The sequence below is a fragment of the Pinus tabuliformis genome, chromosome 6 (genome assembly GCF_031772625.1).
Source record: "Pinus tabuliformis cultivar Carrire ecotype Pingquan chromosome 6, CPIR1, whole genome shotgun sequence".
Classification (NCBI taxonomy): domain Eukaryota; kingdom Viridiplantae; phylum Streptophyta; class Pinopsida; order Pinales; family Pinaceae; genus Pinus; species Pinus tabuliformis.
Window position 1 is genome coordinate 1,798,395,423 of NC_142292.1, and position 20,953 is coordinate 1,798,416,375.

A 20,953-nucleotide genomic window follows, 5' to 3' on the forward strand; every position below is an offset into this window, starting at 1 on the left:
GAACGAATAATGATTGGCTTTTTACTATTTGAAATCTTAGTATTCTTGCAAGTATGTAATGATTGACTCATTTCCTTTTCATCTTATCATATGTGTAAAGAGTGTAAAGTCATATTAAAAATATGAAAGTTCCTCTCACAACAATTGGAATTACTTATGCTTAATTGTACTTATTATTTAATTTTCAATTCAAAATCTATGAACCAAAAGATAAACAGACACAAAACTTCAATCCTTGGCACCTTCATCCAATGTTTTTGGGTCTGATTTTTGAGTGTGTAATTGGCTTCAGTGAAATTTGTTGTGAGAGATATTCTTTGGAAACAAACTCAACCAAGTTAAATGAATAATGATTGGCTTTCTCTTATTTGCAGTTGTTGTGTTTTTGCAAGCATGTAATGATTGACTCATTTCCTTTTCATCTTATTAAATTTGTAAAGAGAATGAAGTTTTATTAAAATCTAAAAATCACAGATCTATGTTTTTTTTTTCCTTTTTCAATTCAAAGTATATGAGTAGAAAGAAAAATAAAGCATAGGACACACAACTTTTATCCTTGGCTCCTTCATCCAATGTTATTGGGTATGTGCTCATATCATGTTCATATCAGAGCTCAAAATTTTGTAAGACTAAATTAGAGTTTGAAGTTAGTAAATTTGTTAATGAATGATAAGAATTGTTAATGAATAATGATTAGCTTTCTACAATTTGGAATTATTGTATTCTTGTGCCCATGTATGATTGACTCACTACTTTTCTATCTTATCAGATCTGTAAAAAAAAAAAGAAGTAAAATCATACTAAAGATTTAAAAGTTACTCTCACTACATCTGGAATTATCTTATGTTTATTATTTCACTTCCAATTTCAAAATTTATAAAAATAAATAAAACACAAAACTCCAATATTAAAAATTTAAAAGTCACTCTCAATACATCTAGAATTACCTTGTATTTATTATTTCATTTTCAATTCTAAAATTTATAAAGATAAATGAAGCACAAGACACAAAACTCCAAAGTCACTCTCACTACATCTGGAATTACCTTGAGTTTATTATTTCATTTTCAATTCCCAAATTTATAAAGATAAATGAAGCACAAGACACAAAAACTCCAATCCTTCATCCAATGTTATTGGGGTTGTGTCATTATCATATTAGAGCTCAAAAGTTTGTATAGTATAAATTAGACTTTAGAAGTTAGTAAGTTTGCTAATGGGGGATAAGGATTGTTATTTACCATTATCAAATTTGATTTAAACGTCACCTAATATAATTCATTGATAATATTTAAAAAATAAAAATTACTTTTATTAAATTATACATATACATATAATTTATTTTACATTAAAACAAAGTAAAATCACTGGTATGATGGTCTCGTAGTAAAATTTGGTAAGTCTACATCTAAAACAAACAAACAAAAGCGACATCTCTGGATTGTTCCGACATCTCAGTTCTGGTAATAAATTAGATTTTCAATTTTCTTAGTTGAAATGACATGCAAATAGCTATCTATCTCTTTTAATAGGTTACTATGACCATGTATACATGAATTTATTAGTAAATTTTACATCTTATCACACTTTGTGTGTTCCTTATATTCATCTATTTAATATATTAATCTTAGTTTCTCTTTTCTACATTGCAATTTATAAAGTTCATTTTTATCCATTTTTATAATAAGAGCGAGGATTGATAAAGTAAACAAGGTAGTGAGGTATGATTTAAAATAAGTTTGAGTACAAGGTAAATTTGAGTATTAGGTGATCTAAAAGTAAACTTAATAGAACAAATACATTATCCAAAATATTTATGTAGTACAAATCTACAACCTGGGAAGCAAAACACATACAATCAATAACTAGACAAAGTGATCTAAATTAGGACCTACAACTTGGATGGGCTTCTTAGAGCCCTCAAATGTTTTCCAGTCAAGGGGGAAAGCCAAGATGTTGTTCGATTCTTTTCATTCGTTGATCAATGTCCCTCAAATGTCGATGTAGGTGCTCCAGGGAATGGGGAATATCACTTCAATTCTCATGGTCGTCTAGGAGAGTGCGACCTAGAAGGAATTTCATTTGCCAATAAAGTTCCATTATTTTCATGTATTGGTTGAAGCGGCCTCTCTTGTGACATGTGTCAAAAATCCAATTGGCTCATTTAGTGAGGACATATGTGTCAAAGAGGGGTTGTATCTTCATAGAAGCTTCTCCTTCTGCACGTGTGAGTTCATCTTGGATATGACCTAGCCTGAGTTCACGATAGTGTGATCCAAAATCCTCTAGGCAGTGGTGCATGCGAGTGTTTCCCCTGTGGGTCCACTCTTGGTAGTACATGGCACCCCTCTAGACTTGCGCCCTCTAACGAGGCATGGGGAATAAGACAGGGGAGCAGAAGAATATAGGCAACGACCATGGAGGACATAGAAAAATGAGAGGACAAGGGAGGAGCCACGTTAGGAATGGGTTAATCCTAGTCAAAAAACTGTTATAGTCACCTTCGAATATGAGACAAAAAAAGAGCCACAGAGGGGAAGGGGGATAAGAAAGTAGAAAAACTATGAAGACGACCATCAAAAATCTGTAACAGGGAAACTTACAGCTAGCAGACAGTAAAAACAGGACTTGAATTGGAAAAAACCTGACAGAGACGGCGAGAGGAGGCACAAAGTACACGATGAGAGGTTCCAAACAAGCAACCGCATCAGGAGGCCAGGACAAACAACTAGAAACGGTGATGGTAGAGGAAAACGGGACTATTGGGGAAGGCCCAAAGATGGAAGAAGAACATTGGGAGGCTGAAAGAAAGCAACGATGAACTAGCACTAAAACAAATGACTTGCACAAGTGCTTGAACCACAATAGATAAAAATTATAGAGAGTGTTGAGGCCTTTGTTTTGAATTTTGAAATTTTTAAGGTATGAAGAGGGAAAAACAGGCGGCAGGAGTAATGATCAAGTTGCGGAGAGGACAACTGGGAAAAGAAGCAAGACCATGCAGTGGTGCCGAAGTTGCAGCAAGGTGTCAGGAGCAAGCAGAACAACCGAGTGAACAAGGAGGAGGACAGCAGTAGTCGAGGGGATAGATAGTTGAACGTAACTGGAAGTTCAAGCAGCAGAGGAGTAGATAAAAGGAGAGGACAACATGAAGAAAGGGTTGGTATCTGAGGGAGTTTGGGGCACAAAAGAACCTGATCCGAGGACTGGAGCAATGGTGGAAAGTTCAGAGCTAGCCTTGGTCTGAGATCTAAGGCATTTTGTGGCCACGGTATTTTATGTATTTGATCATGACTTTATGTTGAATGTATGTTGTAATGAATCTTCCGTTGGGTTAATATGAATGAGTAAATGGACCAGTTGCATGGTATTATCTGTGTGTATTGCTATGATTTATGGGCCTACTCAAATTTTTTTATGTTGATGGTCTTTCCTCAAATGAATATGATATCCATAATGATATAATGTTATGATGAATGTATGCTTTAAGATATATATAGAGTAATGCTTGGGTCATCCTTGATATCCTTATAAACCCTTCTTAGTTTCGGTCACAACACACCTCGGGTGAGACTCCTTAACCCTTGGGATAGGGTGAAAATGTCGACGTTGTCCTAGACTACAATGGACCCTTGTTGGCCCCTTTGTGCCTGAACCCATGGGCTTTTCCTGATGACAATTGTGTACCAACAAAGAGTAATAATTCATTACCAATTTTGAGATGATGCTTCTGCATAGGGATTGAAACTACTTCACTAGTACAATGGAATTCTTTCCTTGCTATCAAAATTTTGGCTATGAAAATCATGACTTGGTCTTGTTGGATATCCCACCGTTGAGATTGTGCCTTAGCCCCAACGTTGTCTAGGCTAATCCAAACCTGCAACACTCTCTCCACCAAGACTAATTCTGCTAAAAAGCACATGTCCATAGCCACGATTAAAATCTTAATTCACATCACCTCCACACACATGAGGATCCCACAATCATCCAAAACAAATGCTAAATGGATCGACTCCATTACCCTACTCTATTTTGAATGACAGACCTTAATGGCCCTTCTCCTGTTGTAGTTTATTAACATTAAAACATTATTGGGAGTGTGCTACCATGTCTCTCGGTCTATTGGCTAGGTGGGACGATGACAACACCCCCCCTCTCCTCCTCGTAAGTCACCCCATCTAGGTATCTATATGTTTATATTTTAAATGAATTTGATTCCTTAAAATTTACTAAGTATCATTTTTAATTTAAAGAGTACCATCAACGAAATTTTAAAAGTTACATAAAAATTAAATACTAATGTTCAATGATGGAAAATGTGAATATTAAAAAAGTAATAGTATCCCGGTAATAAATAATAAATAGATTACATATTAATCATTCTTTTCTTTTATTTACATGTTGTAGCTTTCTTGCCTAGGTGGCTTTGAATTGATGGTAAATGGGTGTATTTTTAAGGCACTCTTGAATGTGAATGGGTGTATTGTTAAAGGACTCTTTGTAAAAAGGTCATTGATTCAAATACGCCTTCGGTTGGGCAACAAACAAAAAACAACATATGGTAACTTTTCACATTTTTTTATATGACTTAATAATTTGCAATTTTTTTTTAAAGCTTGGCACGAGAACATCTTCAACATGTCCAATATATCACCCTAATCGAGGCGGGGAATTGAACCAATGAATTCACATCAAGGAGTGTATTAACAGAGCACCCGATCACTGTATATCTAAGACCCCATGGACACACTATTTTGCTATTAAAATATATATGCAATATACAAGAAAAAAATGGTGCCATTTCTTCAATTAATGTTGAGAAATGGCAACAAGAAATTCCAGTTTAATTTGTCCTTGAATTAAACTGAGAATTAAAATCGAATTCTATTCTCATAGCGACTTGTAAATAGTTAATTAAGTTTAATTGACTTAATTAGCTTAGGAATTTTGAGTTGGAAGTCTTTCTGTAGTCATGTATATGTTCTCATTAAGTTTTAGGGGTCCAGTATGAGTTTAAATTGAGTTGGAAATTAGATCACTCAGTTTACCGAGTTAAGTTCAATTAAATTAGTTCTAAATTATTTTTGGAACTACTAGAGGACTAACAGTCAGTTAGTGCACTAATGCATCCACTAGTGCTACTCCAGTTAACTGAAGATTCCCTTATGAGAAACTCATGCATGTTAGTTTAGAGAAAGACCTAGTTGATACTAGAGTGCAGGGATAGTGTACTATCAGTGGTATTATTTACTGGAGTGTAAATATCATGCATGCATCATAGATTGATCCTATGTTTGGATTGCGCAGTTTTGGAAGCATGAATTCCCTTTAAATATGGGATATTCATCCTAGGAATTACGCAAGAGATTAGGGGCTTGGAGAGTTGTTGAATAGGCTAAGGATTTAGCTTGAGCTAGCTTGTGAGCTAAGAGAGTTGAGCATACTTGTGCAGAATTTTTCTAGTGAGAACAAGCTTTGTATCTTCACTCATATTTTTGATATATGCAATACAGATAGTGGGGTTTTGAGCAGTGGCTTTCCCTAGATACATCTTGTTTTATGTGCCATTGATTTATCTTCTTCTTGTTCTTATTTTTTAATCGATCTATTGGCTTCCGCTGGTTGAAAGTAGAAGTAGAATCTTGTCCTGTGCTTTAGTAAAATGCATGAGTTTATGAATATACAAGATTTTCTACATGGTATCAGAGCTGAAGACAATATACTAGAGGAGATTTTGAAGTTCTGAGTTTTGGGTTACAGGTGAAATTCGAATTTGCAATACATACTTCGGGATTAGTAGATGGTGTTCTACAGTTTGTGGCTTGAGTATGCCTTGGAAGGTAGCTCGAATTTTATAGCCTGGAGGGACAAAATGGAGGTTGTGCTAGAGGATAATGGCTTGAAGGAATTTGTTGATCAAGAAATTCCTAAGCCAGCAGCATCGGATGCACAAAATTTGGTTGAATGGAAGAAGTGTGTGGCGAAAGCGAGGCAGATAATCCTTAGGGGAGTTCGAGACCACATTGTCTCGAGTCTCCATGGAAAGGAAACTTTGTATGCTATGTGGAAAGCATTGACAGACTTGTATCAAAACAACAGTGACCAAAGGAAATTGGCACTGAAAGACAAACTTCGAAAAATCAAAATGGAGAAAGGTGAGACTTTTCCAAAATGCTTAAGCAAGTTCACTCAATGTTGTGATGAACTTGGAAGTGTTGGAATCATGGTTGTCAAGGATGATATGGTGAGTCTTTCTATTCTAGGACTCATAAAGAGTTGGCATAGTTATCAAGAGTTTGTCAATGGTTGGGAGAAGCTTCCAAATTGGGAACGACTGTGTTCGGATTTGATGCAAGAGAAGATCAGGAGGAACAACAGGGATGGCTCTTCATCAAAGACTAATGATGAAGAGAGTTGTGCCTTAGCGATTAAGGTGAAGAATGGGAAAGGGAAATATTCCCATTCATAATAGGATTCTTATCATGTAGGTAAGAAGAAAGACATGAAGAAAGTTAAGTGCTTTCATTGTCATGAGGTGGGCCATTTTGCTACAAATTGTCCACTCAAGAAGTCCAAGAAGAAGTCCTCAGGAGGAGCAGCGGGTGAGGCTTTGGCCTCTCAATTCAAATTGGACTTTTCCCTCGTTACATGCATGGTGTCATCAATGATGGGAAGTGTATGGTACTTAGATAGTGGAGCTTCATTCCAAATGACTGGCGACAAAGAGTTATTTAGTGACCTGGAGGAGAAAGATCTCCATATGCATATCAAGATGGGTGACAAAGGGAAGTATAGTGTTACTATATTGGGTATGATTACTTTTCAAAGGGAGCATGGGGCTCCACTCACCTTGAAGAATGTTATGTATGTGCCTAGATTGAAGAATAACTTAGTATCTATTTCCATGCTTGAGGATAGAGGCTATGATGTGATCTTCTCGAAAGGAAAGGCATTCCTTCGACACATAAACATGGGTCAAGCAAAGAAGATAGGGATTTGGGTGAAGAATCTATATAAGCTAGAGGTAGAGGAGTGTGCTGCTTTGAGCACAAAAGCAGAAAGGGTGCAGAGTCGAGATGTTGGCGAGTTGTGACACAGGCGATTGGACCACTTGCATCATGGGTATTTGAAGATATTGCAACAGATCTCTACTGGTCTTCCCAAAGGTATGCTTGAGCAAGTTGATACATGCAAAGGGGTGTACTTTAGGAAAATACACCAAGTCTTCCTTTCATGACAAAGATAGTCGAGAAGAGGCTATTCTAGAGTGAGTCCATTCAAATGTGTGTGGACCATTCTTGATAACATCCACGGCCAAACACAGGTATTATGTTATATTTGTTGATGACTTTTCTCGTAAATGCTGGATATTTTTCATGTAGAAAAAGGATCTAACTTCACAAAGTTTTGTGATTTTAAAGCATTGGTGGAGAAAGAGTCAGGCAAGAAGGTTAAAGCTCTACATAGTGATAATGGTGATGAGTACGTCTTAAACAAGTTTAAGAACTTCTGTACAATGGAAGGGATTAAACGGGAGTTGACAACACCCCATAACCCTTAGCATAATGGGATGGCTGAGAGGAAGAACAAAAGCATAGTAGGGGAAGAAAGGGCGGTGTTTCATGATTAGGGCCTACGACTACACTTGTGGGCTAAGGCATGCAACACAACGGTTTATGTTCAAAACCGTAGCCCACATCAGATACTTCATATGAAGACACCAGAGGTGGCTTATTCTGGTAAGAGGCCATATGCTGGTCACTTCAGGATTTTTGGGTCATCAGTATATTTCAATGTGACTAAATATGCACGAAAGAAGCTTAAGCCGACAACAGAGTTGGGGATATTTGTGCGGTGCACTGATACACCTCACAACTATCGGGTGTACTTATCAACCAACAGGATGATAGTGGTTCATAGGGATGTCAAATTCGATGAGGAGAAGGCCATGTGAGCTTCCCTTGAGAGGGAGCTTGAGCTACATGTGGATGAGGAGATTTTAGCTCCTAAGGTTGAGGAACCTCAGATTGATGTGGAGCAGCCACATACAGAGGATCTGGGAGTGGAGACATCCACTCAGTCATAATCTTCTAGCGAGGGAAGAAAGTGCACTAGAGAGGCTGAAAAATTGTTGGATGATGCACAAGAGAATGTGGGAGCATCCACTTCTCAGCGCAGGCAGAGGAAGTCACCTGAGAGGTAAACTGGATACATGGCTCTTATGGGCGAATGTGTTGTGACAAAGCCATCTTCCTTTAAGGTAGTAGTGAAGCAGTCGATTTGGGTTGATGCCATGGTGGAGGAGTATGAATCCATACTTCGTAACAGTGTTTGGGATGTGATCCTAAGAATGGAGGACAAGTCAGTGGTGAGCTCCAGTTGGCTTTAGAAGGTAAGGTAAGCTGTAGATGGTAGTATGGAGAAGAATAAGGCTAGATTTGTGGCTCATGGCTTTTCACAGGTAGAGGGGATTGATAATGATGAGACCTTTGCTCCTGTTGCAAGGTACTCATCAATCAGATCTATATTGGCATTATCAACATAGATGGGTTGGAAGATACATCAGATGGATTTGAAGACAACCTTCCTTAATGGCATGAATGAGGAAGAGGTGTACATAGAGTAGCCTGAAGGTTTTGAGACCTTTGACCATGAGTCGCATGTGTGCCAGCTTAAGAGAGCGTTATATGGGCTTAAGCAAGCACCCCATGCTTGGTACACCAGGATAGATATCTACTTCACCGGATCGGGATTCACGAAGAGTGAAGCAGATGCGAACCTATACCACATAGTGGTGGGAGGTAAATTGTTGATCATTGTACTTTATGTTGATGATCTCATACTGACAGGTGATGATCAATTGATCAAGTCTTGCAAGGAGGACCTTGCAAGAGAATTTGAGATGAAGGACATGGGGCTCATGCATTAGTTTCTTGGTATGGAGGTATGGCAAGGAGATGGGGAGTTGTTTGTGTCTTAAGGAAAATATGCCAACAAGATACTTTGGAGATTCTGCATGGAGAGTAGCAAACCCATGGAGACTCCTCTAGGAGCTAACTAGAGGAAGTAGGATGCTACTTCAGGGGAAGTAGTGGAAGCTACTATTTATAGGCGGCTTGTGGGTTCACTCATGTAATTGGTGAACACATGATCGGATATGTGCTATGCAGTTAACCAACTTAGTCAAGTGATGGTTAAGCCTACCAAGTTGTATTGGAAGGTGGCAAAGCATGTGTTGAGATACCTCAAGGGAACTACTCAGTACGGATTATGGTACAAACATATAGAGGGAATGAAGCTTCAAGGCTTCACCGATGCAGATTGGGCAGGGAGTCCATCCGACTAGAAAATCACATCAAGAGGGATCTTCAGCATTGGGTCAACGATAGTTTCTTGGTACAACAGGAAACAAAGATCAGTTGCACTCAGTTCGGCAGAGGCAGAGTACATGGTTGCGAGTTAGGAAGCATGTGAGGCCATCTGGATGAGGAAGATCCTGGTTGGTTTGTTTGGTCAGCAAATGGATCCAATCGTGATTTACAGCGATAATCAGAGTTTTATCAAACTCTCTGAAAATCCAGTTTTTCATGATTGGTGAAAGCATATTGATATCCGATATCATCATCTCAGAGATTGTGTATTGAGGTAGATTATGTTGTTAGAGTACATTCCCACGTAAGAGAAAGATGCTGACATTTTGACAAAGGTATTGTAAATATGTAAATTCGAGTTTCACAGAGACAAGATCGGGGTAGCTGATAATCCCTTTCATGTTGAGAGGGAGTGTTGCGAAATGGAAACAAGAAATTCTAGTTTAATTTGTCCTTGAATTAAACAGAGAATTAAAATCGAATTCTATTCTCATAGAAACTTGTAAATAGTTAATTAAGTTTAATTAGCTTAGGAATTTCAAGTTGGAAGTATTTATGTAGTCATGTATATGTTCTCCCTAAGTTTTAGGAGTCCAGTATGAGTTTCAATCGAGTTGGAAATTAGATTACTCAGTTTATTAAGTTGAGTTTAGTTAAATTAGTTCTAATTTTTTTTTGGAACTAATATAGGACTAACAGTCAGTTGGTGCACTAATGCATCCACTAGTGCTACTCCAGTTAATTGAAGATTCCCTCATGAGAAACTCATGCATGCCAGTTCAGAGAAAGATCCAGTTGAGACTAGAGTGCAGGGACAATGTACTATTAGTGGCATTATTTACTGGAGTGTAAATATCATGCATGCATTAGTGATTGATCCTATGTTTGGATTGCGCAATTTTTGAAGCATGAATTCCCTTTAAATACGGGTTATTCATCCTATGAATTATGCAAGAGATTAGGGGTTTGGAGAGATGCTAAATAGGCTAATGATTTAGCTTGAGCTAGCTTGTGAGCTGAGAGAGTTGAGCATACTTGTGTGGAATTATTCTAGTGAGAACAAGCTTTGTATCTTCACTCATATTTCTAATATATGCAATATAGATAGTGGGGTTTTGAGCAGTGGATTTCCCCAAATACATCTTGTGTTATGTGCCGTTGTTTTATCTTCTTCTTGTTCTTATTGTTTTCATCGATCTATTGTCTTCCGCTGGGTGAAAGTAGAAGTAGATTCTTGTCTTGTGCTTTAGTACATTACATGAGCTTGTGAATCTACAAGATTTTCTACAATTAATGCCAATTTCCATTATATTAATTTTGAAATCAATCCACATCATTGTTAAAATCAATGTATTATATTTTTTCCATCATATTATTATTGAAATCAATGCAATTAATTGTTTTAAATCATTTTTCATTATAACATTTTTTAAATAAATATATTATATCATAGTTTAAATCAATACAAATACCTAAAGCTTATGTGTTTTATTATATATTTTGTTGTTGTTTAGATCAATTCTCTAATTATCCTAAATCGTTAAGAGAGGTCATTGACTTTAAAACTCACTTGAAACCATTTTTAGTCCTTGCCAAGACAAGATTGTCCCTTCCAAGGTAGGACTCTAGCAATCAATTTGCTTGTTGACCACTATTAGTTCAGCATTGACCAGTACAACTTATAATGTCTAACTTTGAAAAGCAAATATCCGTTTTTCAATATTATTGCAAAAATTGTGTTTCAAAAATTTGATTCAACCATAAACGTGAAGGTCTTATTGTAGCCTTTACACCATGTGGATAAATTTCTTAGATTTTTCTGCCATAATTTTTTTATGCACTTGCAATATTTATGTCATCAATTTTATATATTTGTGGAGTGTTTTTTCATTGTTAAGATTTGTATGAAAACCAACCAAAATTAAAATCTTTGAAAATTTAAGCAAGTATTTGCATAAAAAATGGATAGGAACAAGATGTAAATAAATATACTTACCAAGAGTTACTGCACACCATTATTTATGTGTTGTTTAGCACTTTAATAAGTAGGAGTAAAAATGTAAATGTGCAGACTTACTAGTGGTTACTACCCACCAAAATTTATGCAACTCCTTGCCTCTTAGTTGGAAATTAATTTTTTCATTTCATATATCAATTTGCAATTTTTATGAAAGCATAATTTCCACTAAGTGGTAGGGACTAAGTTGCCCTGGCCATCTGATGCATTTCCCTCTGTGAAAAGAAGAACTGATTTTTTTTTAACACGTTCTATTAGTTATCCCATAACTGACTAACTACATGGGAATAACTGCAGGTTAGAGTACGATTGTTCTTATCCATTAGGCCAAGAACATACATGTTGAGCATTGCTTTTAAGTTTTGTGCCTATTGAATTGGAGGTTTTCTCATTGTAGAAGTTGTTGGCATATCAGATACTGCTCAAGGGTAGAGAACATATAGAGAATGGAACATTAGATTTTTTTTGTGAGATTATATGAAGAACTACAAATATATAATTTACATTCACAGTCTTGATATAAAGAGTGGAACATTAATTTTTTTTTTCAAGATTATATGAAGAATTACAAATATATAGTTTACATTCATAGTCTTGATATTATTTATATTAAATATGTCTCAACTTCTAAGTTATTCAATGATGAAATGTGTAATTGCATCTACATGTATCCTAATATACCAAGAATATGGAAGAAGGAGTAAGTGAAATCTTGGAATCCTAGTACATGAGAAAGGAGGCATTTTCTTCTGTCAAATTTGGCATACGGGAAGGGATTCCCATATGGGTAAGAACATATGCATTGTTATCTATAAATTCCTTCCATGCAGATTGTGTATATTGGATTCAGATTTGAATTGTGTATTTGTAAATTCCTTCCACGTTAGTAATATGTATTACATTAAAATTACTTTTATATTAAAAAATTTATTTATTTGTTAGTTTAGAATTTTTTTTATCTTTTTTATAGAGGGAAACCATTTTATATATTAATTAGATTAAACTAATATTACTATATGTTTTTTCTGTTGATTGAAAAACATTTGCATTTAGTTATCAACCCAACGGGCAGTATCCCGTTTCATCATCAGGTTGAAAAACATAGGGAAAGATTTTGTTGAGCAATGACATGAATTTTGCAGATTATCCTACTCCTCAAACTCTTAAAATTGAGGACATTCCACAGACTATTAATGATTTTTGTGTTGATTCCATAAATGTTATATGTGCAACTCACTGTCATTCATAATTTGACATTTAGCCACTTACTAAATTGCAGTAATCATATCTAAGTGAAATTTTACAAATTTATTTATTTATTTATTTTAATTAATATTATATTTTTTCCTCTTGTTAATATTAAATAATTGTTATATAAATAATTTTGGATTTAGAATACTATCAATGGAATTGCTTAGTTGTTATTAGTCTGTGTTAATAATATGTATTGAATAGTATTTATAGCTTTTCCATTCGAATATGTTATTATGATTTTGGATACAATTTGTTTTATTATTTATATATATCTTTAAATCATTAGCATACATTTAAGCATTTTTATATTCAAAATTATTTGACAGGGACTATGTTGCATGCAACCCTTGTTTAAAATATGCTTCACCACCTACCGTTATTGAACTTTCAAAATTAAACTAAACATTATAATATATTAATATATACCCTTAAAAATATATTTTCATTCTATTTTAACACACACATACACATAAGAAATATACATTTAAAAGTTTTAAATGTGAATTGTAAGTGTGAATTTTAAACTCACTCTTTATTTATTTGTTTTAGAGACAATTATTAAAGAATGTTTTTTCATCTGAAAATAGAATTAGATTTAATAATATTTTTGAAAAAAAAAGATATTTATACAGTCATTTTTTTTTACTGAACGAGTATAATTGGCATTATAATAATCTGGTTTGAAGGCCATAACATTCTATAGCATATTCCATAAGGTTTTCATTTGTCCAAAATTCTTGTCCCATTACATCATAGACTTCTATAATACTATATTCTATTGTTTTGAAAAAATTACTCCCATAAACTCTCCAAAAAAAATCATTATACACTACATAATGACAATACATATAACCATCGATGTTCATCGATATGAGCGTTAAGCCATTAAATATTAAAGAACATTATAGGTCCTCCTTGGTTGGGGCGACCTAGTCTCCATCATCATCCTCAACAATTATTTTTGGCTCTTTCTTGGGCTATCTGTGCTAGTGCCATCTTCCTCCATCTGCTCCCTATTCAAAACGAACTCCAAATTGTCATCGTTGGCCTGGTTGTGCACTAGACCACTCCCTTCCACCCTCCTCCCTAGATTTTTGACCCTAAATTCCAACATGTCAATGGCTAACTGCAGAACTTCCATTTTTAGCACCAACAACCCCATCCATTGGGAGAGAAACTTTGTGCTTGCTCTCATTTCTATCAATTGCTTATATGTATTTCTAGAAATCAAGGTGATCAAGAAGTCCATTGTTCTTGCTATCTTGGTCATATTGGTGTCGAGTCCCTCACCTAATTCCCCCTTATTTCACCCCATTTTTGCATGTAGTCGCCGAATTTGATGGCTCGGTGCACTAAGAAATTGAATTGCCTTCTTATTGTTATTTTTAGTTCCCAGGAACTCCATATATAGTGTCAACGCTCCCCTTCTACCCAAATTTCGAGAGTATGTCGCATTAATGGTTGTCATGTTCACCAAAGCCACTTTCATAAAATCCATTAGAGTTTCTGCACTGAGTCTCGGGATTTCAAATCGTTTCCCACTGCCAAACTGGTACTCTAGAGTAGAGGAGATGGGTTCACACATTTGAAATGCCCCATTAATAAAGTTTTAGCTAATCCCTTTCTCTGGAACTGGCTCCAAAATTATGTTGTTGCTCCAGGTGGACATGAAAGTTTGAATCTCCAAGTTAATATGATGCCTCCCTTGGTCTTTATTTAATATGGAACTTAATTTGAGGGAATCTGGTATTAATAATGAAATCTGACCTCTTATTCTAAGTTTAATGAGCCTCGTAAACCAAATTATTTTCATCTACTTGGTTAACATTATGGTGGTGGCTTAATTGTTGCTTCCTCATCATTTATCCTTAATTCCCCTTGCTTTAATAATACTCCAGGAATTTCCACGAGGCCGACTTCCTCGTTTAGTTTCATTTTAATATGATGAAAGTCTATATTGTCCAAAAGCTCAAACAATAGTTTGATTTGGTGCAATATAGGAGGCAACCATGTTTCATCTTGCTCACAATACTTTATCACAAGTTGGATGACAATCTTGGAGTCTCCAAAGGCCTTCAATTGTCAGAGCTTGTTAGCGAGAGCTAGTTCCAATCCTTGCCAAAGTGCATAATTCTCTGCCTAGTTGTTGGTCGACACCCCTAGGCCCCAAGAAAATTTTTACACTCTTTCTTCATCGAGGTGAGGAAAAATCCCTCCCGCTCTTGCCTCCCCATATTTATACAATCATTTTTAATAATGAAAAATATTATATATTTATATATAATATATTAAATGAAATTGAACTTAGATATTATGATTTAGAGTATATATATATATATATTGTTAAGTGATATCAAATATACAACTTAATAAGTATAATAGGTTCATTTATATAATATCTAATTAGGTTTTAGTGATATTAAATATGTAATTTAGTAATTATAAGAGGTTAATTTATAGGTATGCAATGTTTTGTTTCTTGTTGTACAAGAGAAGAGTAGAATAGTTGTAACTTGTAATGAAATTTTATTAGGGTTATGGCAACATTGTTTACAATGTAATGAAAAAATTAGAGTATTTATTCTTAGTATAAAAAACTGAGAGAAAATATTTAATAACAGTAGCATAGGAACAACAATATGCACACTTGATTTTATCCTGAAAATCCTTATGGGAAAACCAACCAATAGATCTATTATTCTCTTGACAAAAATTGGCCAAGTTGTCCAAGTGAACTTTGTCACTCACCTCCTAGCACATTACAATTGGGTATCCTTAATCCTTTTAAATGCTTTATTACATGTAGTCCACAACTACCAAAACCATGGGCACAAAAACCACCATTGTTGACCTGACTCTTTGACTCTTTCATCGAGTCAAGTTTAACCTAAAATTCCCCCATTTAAACTTGACTTTAGGTTTCTCTCAACCAAATTTGGCCAAACCGGTGAAGTGAGCCTTCACAACTCACCTCCAATCCTTACCCCCCTGAATGTCTATAACTAAGATATACAAGAATCCTACATGTCCCCCTATCACATAGGTTTATCTCCAAACCTTATCGATAATTTACCAAGGGTGTGCATGCCTAACCAAGTCTTATAGTCGTGTGCCTATTTATATGCAATTTTAAAAATTTCAACTCCTTTATAATTTTTTTTTTAAGATTCATTATTGCTATCTACGATGGTTAATATATCCACGAACCATCACAAACCGAACCATAATCTTTATATGGGACAACATTGTGTATATATCTCTTCATAAAACACAGGTCATTAATAATTAGTCCCAGAAGTTATTTTGGTATCTTCTCTAGAGACATTCAACAATATATAATCTGAGAGATAAAGGTGAATAGTACTCCTCAACTTTATTTCTAGATTTTCCCAGACTTCTTTTGTCATAGAAACAAGTTTCATACTCGATTCTATAACCACCCATTGTTCCTTATATACTAGAATATCCTCCATCTTGAGATTCCATAACTCCAAATTTTGTCCATTGAACTTTTCGACCCCCCCTCTAAAACTTCTCACCATTTGTTCAATATAAGAGCCACCAGTGTAGAGCTCCCATTTAATATGTTTATCACAAGTTTATCATAGGCTCAAAATATGTTAAACTCTTAGCAACAAAGGCAGCCCCTGAAGCCAAAATTTTGCTAGGATACTAAATTTTAGTATAAAAATGTGGCAGAAAATAAATAATTGTGATAACATAGCAAAAAACATGCACACATGCTTTATCCTAGAAAACCCTTATGAGAAAAACCATCCAATAAATCTAGTATTCCCTTGAAAAAGTATGGCTAATCCATCCAAGTGAGCCTTCATTATCACCTCGTGGAATATTACAATGGAGTATCCCCAAGCCCTTTAAAATCTTTATTGCATGTAATCCAAGAGTTACCAAAACCATGGGCATGAAATCCACCATAGTTGACATAAATCTTTGAGTCTTTCACTGAGCCAAGTATAATGTAACATTTATTAACTTACAACAAAATCTTATCATAAGAATATTGTAATGTAATTCTAGTGATGAGATTGTTCACTATACGTATTACATGGATAGATTACTTGAGTACAAAAAAATCTCATATAGTAATAAAGAGGTAATATACAACCAACAGGGCTAAAATACATTACTTAGTCAAATAAATATGATCGTATAATTACTTAGTGAATTAAATTTTATGATACAAATTTATCTGTATACACTCTAATTCATAGTCAAGAACTCAATTTATCAATTCTCCTTAGTCGTAAAGTCACCCACAACCCATTCTCCATAAAGAGAGTCATTCCTCCTACTTTATAATTCACTTGTTCACTTTCATTAACTAGTCTCATTCTATAACGATATGAGATGGATTTTATTATGTGCTTCATCTATGTTTGATTTCACAAATATAAAGTTTTCTTAACTTATATGTATGGATTCTTATGATCTTCTCAAATCTCATATAATTTGTTCTCATATTTCTTCTAATCAAAGGAATATGTGTGTGTGTGTGTGTGTGTGTGTGTGTATTGTAAGTCTAAAAATTCTATTGATCAAACATTAAAAAAAAAGTACATCATTTTCCATCATGACTCTTTTTTTGGCACAATTTGTCATATACTAGTGGTACCAAAGCAAAGATGAATAGTACAAAGAATAGTAAAGTAAACATAAAGGGATAGAAGGCACAACTAGAGAGGAGAATCACACAAATTGGGGTCAATCCCCAAGGCAACCTTTCTTTACTTTATTTTTTGAAACCTTAAGCCAAACTTCTGAAGATGTTTGATTAAAGCGAAAGAGATTCCTAGTTGCACCTTTGTAGTAGGATTAGTCAAGATGTTGAACAAAATCTCAAGTGTTGTAGAGGTAGTTGGATCCACACTAAATGGTAGAAATGATCAATAGTTAGAATAAAAATACAAATATAACTTGCAAAATCCAAATTTGAATGAACTAACATGCACGTAAACAAACACATAAGAGAAGAAAAGTACATGGGAAGGAAACACTTTATTATCAAAGGAACAAGGCTTTGATGGCATGCTAATCAAACACAAAAGGTAATTGTGTTGAACTAGGTGATCCCTCTTCAATCCCCTTGAGGAATGGGATTTTTTAGACCCCATCCTCTACTAGCCTTTGGAACAACCAATTTTTTCTAGGAATCCAAAACAAGTCCCTATTTTTTTTTGTCTTTGAACTATATAAATTTGTAGAATAGTTTCCTAATGGTCTCCAACACATCTTTCAAAATCCATGCAAATGAAATCTGATATGGTATTACTTCAAGTACAGACTTAACAAGAACTGGTCCACCCCCTCAAGAGAGTCATTAATTACACTAGTTATTTAGTCTCTTCTCAACCTTGACAATCAAATATTTCAAAAGTCATCCTTTTTATACATGTTGGATTTTAAGCGGAATCCCAAATACTTTAATCCTTGGTCTAATTCAACCACCCAATAATGGGTAAACTGGGTGGAATAACCTCTTTTGTTTTCTATGATGCTCCACATGGAAGTAGTGGATTTTGGAAATATTTATAATCTTAAAAATACCATTACCTTAGAAAATATCTCCAAAATGTTCTTAAATTTTTCTACTATCTTTCTAATACCTTCATAAAAAAATCATAATATCATTCATAAATGAGAATTCTATGATATTACATGATATACAAAAATATATCCTTTGGAATTACTCTAATCTACAAACTCATTTATTAACCTACTCAAATCTTTAGCTATTAGAAGCAAAAAGGAGAGGGCATAGAAGTCGTCTTTCCCTAAACCCCTAGATAGTCTATATATATATATAAAAATAATGGAATATTTTAATTTATATTATTTTAAAATGATTTTTATAATTATATCTTTTAATTTAATTTAATTATGTTATTTTTATACCATTATAAATTTATTAAGATATAAAACAAAATTTATAATATTTAGAAAATAATAAGCAATGATGTTTTACTCTATTAACTTGATAATTAATGATTAGAAGGAGTTAAAAAATATTAATGGATTAAAAAGTGTTGAAACAGTCAGTGGTAAATGACCTATTGTCACATTTTTATTTTATGCAAAGCATATTTAAGGGTTGTAAGCCATTTTCATGCAATTGTATCTATCTATTTCATGCCACACAATCATTCCCAACATGGTAGTATTTCACTATCTTCTTTTCCAGTATCAATTTGCATACACGCTTCATTTAATTTATAATTCATATGTGAAGAATTCATGGATTATTGGCAATTCACATTTCTCATAAGATTTTACAAGAAAAAAAAAAAACTCCCCATTGGTATTTTTGTGCCTTTTATTCTCATGTTCCATCATTATATGACCTTTATGTTTGCTTCATAACTTCTCTGTTCCTTAGTAGTATCTACAAATGCAATAACTAATATTGATTTTTCCTCTCTATGTGAGATCCCCTTCATAGTTTTTCTATTGGCTCCTTTAACCCTTCCATCTCCACCATCCACAGAGCACTTCCTGGAAATTATAGAGTTATGAAATAATTCCATTTTTCTATTTTCCAAATCTCCTTAAGTCACCACAAAGAAAACCTTTAATAGTTACATTAGGAACCCAAAACATTTGGGAATTTTTCCTAACACTATAAACCCTTTGTCTTCCTTTGGATTTTTTCTTTCCTTAAGTATTTCTTATTGTTACATGTATTGTTGATGTGTTATATACCTAACATACACATGGCATGGTAGCATATATGTGGCATACTAATCAACCTATGGAGGCTTAATGGCCTGTTGGTTTTATGTGGAAACATTAATTTGTGATCATCTTGTAAATTTACAATTATCTTTGCTATGAGATGGAAATCCATGGTGGAACTAGATGATATTCATTATGTTTATAACTATCAAAATCACTTAAATTGTGGTTAATGAACTGATAACAAGAAAGTGGAGTGACCACTAACAATAAAAAAGGAGTCTGTCACTACAAGGAAAAGACCTTCTTGCTGAGGTTTTTGTGGAAGCCCCTATAAAAAAATCTCAAAAATCCATTTGTAGCGGAGGTGAGCAGGTGGATGTTTTAGCGGATGTTTTTTGAATGGTGCGTTTAAAATATACAAATGCAACAACGCTTTAATATCCATACAAGCACTGATGTTGCAAATAACATGGTGCACTGTTGATAATTTATTTTTATAAAATAAAAAAACACATTGTGCTACATACCGTCACGCACTAGTGCTTGAATAGTTGATAACACTGGTTCCCTTCAAATAGTAAAACGTCCTAGTGCATACCAGTAAGGAGCACCGCTATAGTTTTAAATTTCAGAGAAATATGGTGTTATTTCCGACAAAGCCTGGTGCGGTCAACTTAACAAAACGCCCTGGGGCATCTTCGAATGAGCACCGCTATGTATTTTTTAAATTCTAAAAAAAATAGTGGTGCTATAGTAAAAAATAACTTTGATACGTTAACTTTATAGAAATGTCCCGGGGCATCTCACAAAAAGCATCACGATACCTTTTTAATTAAAGAAAAATTGAATCCCCAAGGGTTAGCTCAATTGGTCGAGTATTTGTTGTTAAGTATCTCACCGATTAGGAGGTCACAGGGTCAATTCTCCTCGACACCCTTGGGGTTAGGCCCTGCTAGTCTAGTCGATGGGCTTTAAAAGATCCTCTTCGGGGTTGATCTGCCCAGATTTTCCTATGGGAAAAGAAATTAAAAAAAAAATTGTTGCTTTTGGATATATTCAACATCGATGCATTTGCAGAAACATATTGGAGGAGGGTTAAATATAAAAAACCCTATCAATTGTAATTTTCATTTTTATAATCTACAGCGCGGGAGAGCTCCAAAGCATCGGTGCCAGTATTGCCACATGCAAGTGCTCTGATGTCAGTGCTTCTCTTGCTCACCATCCTTCCATATCATGCTCACTGTTTGAGTTTTCAATTTTTTCAAACCATCCCAAAATTTGTTTTTTCTCCATTACGTGTCCACAATGCCTCCCCGATAAAAAAATGCCCAGGTAACTTCTATGTTTCTTTGTCATTTAATCTTTTAACAGATTATAATTGTAAATTAGACTAAATTTTCCATTATTTAAAAAAAAGGAAATTTCACCACACTGTGTGTTTGATACATTCGACTGGCACCGATAGCGGTGCACCCTATAAATTTACAACATGCATTGCACATCGGTGCGTGAACATAACACACTGTTGTTGTTGCGATGTGTTTTGTAAAATAAAACACGCTAGGATTGACACGACAGATTGTACGTCGATGCATCATGCCCGGTGCAT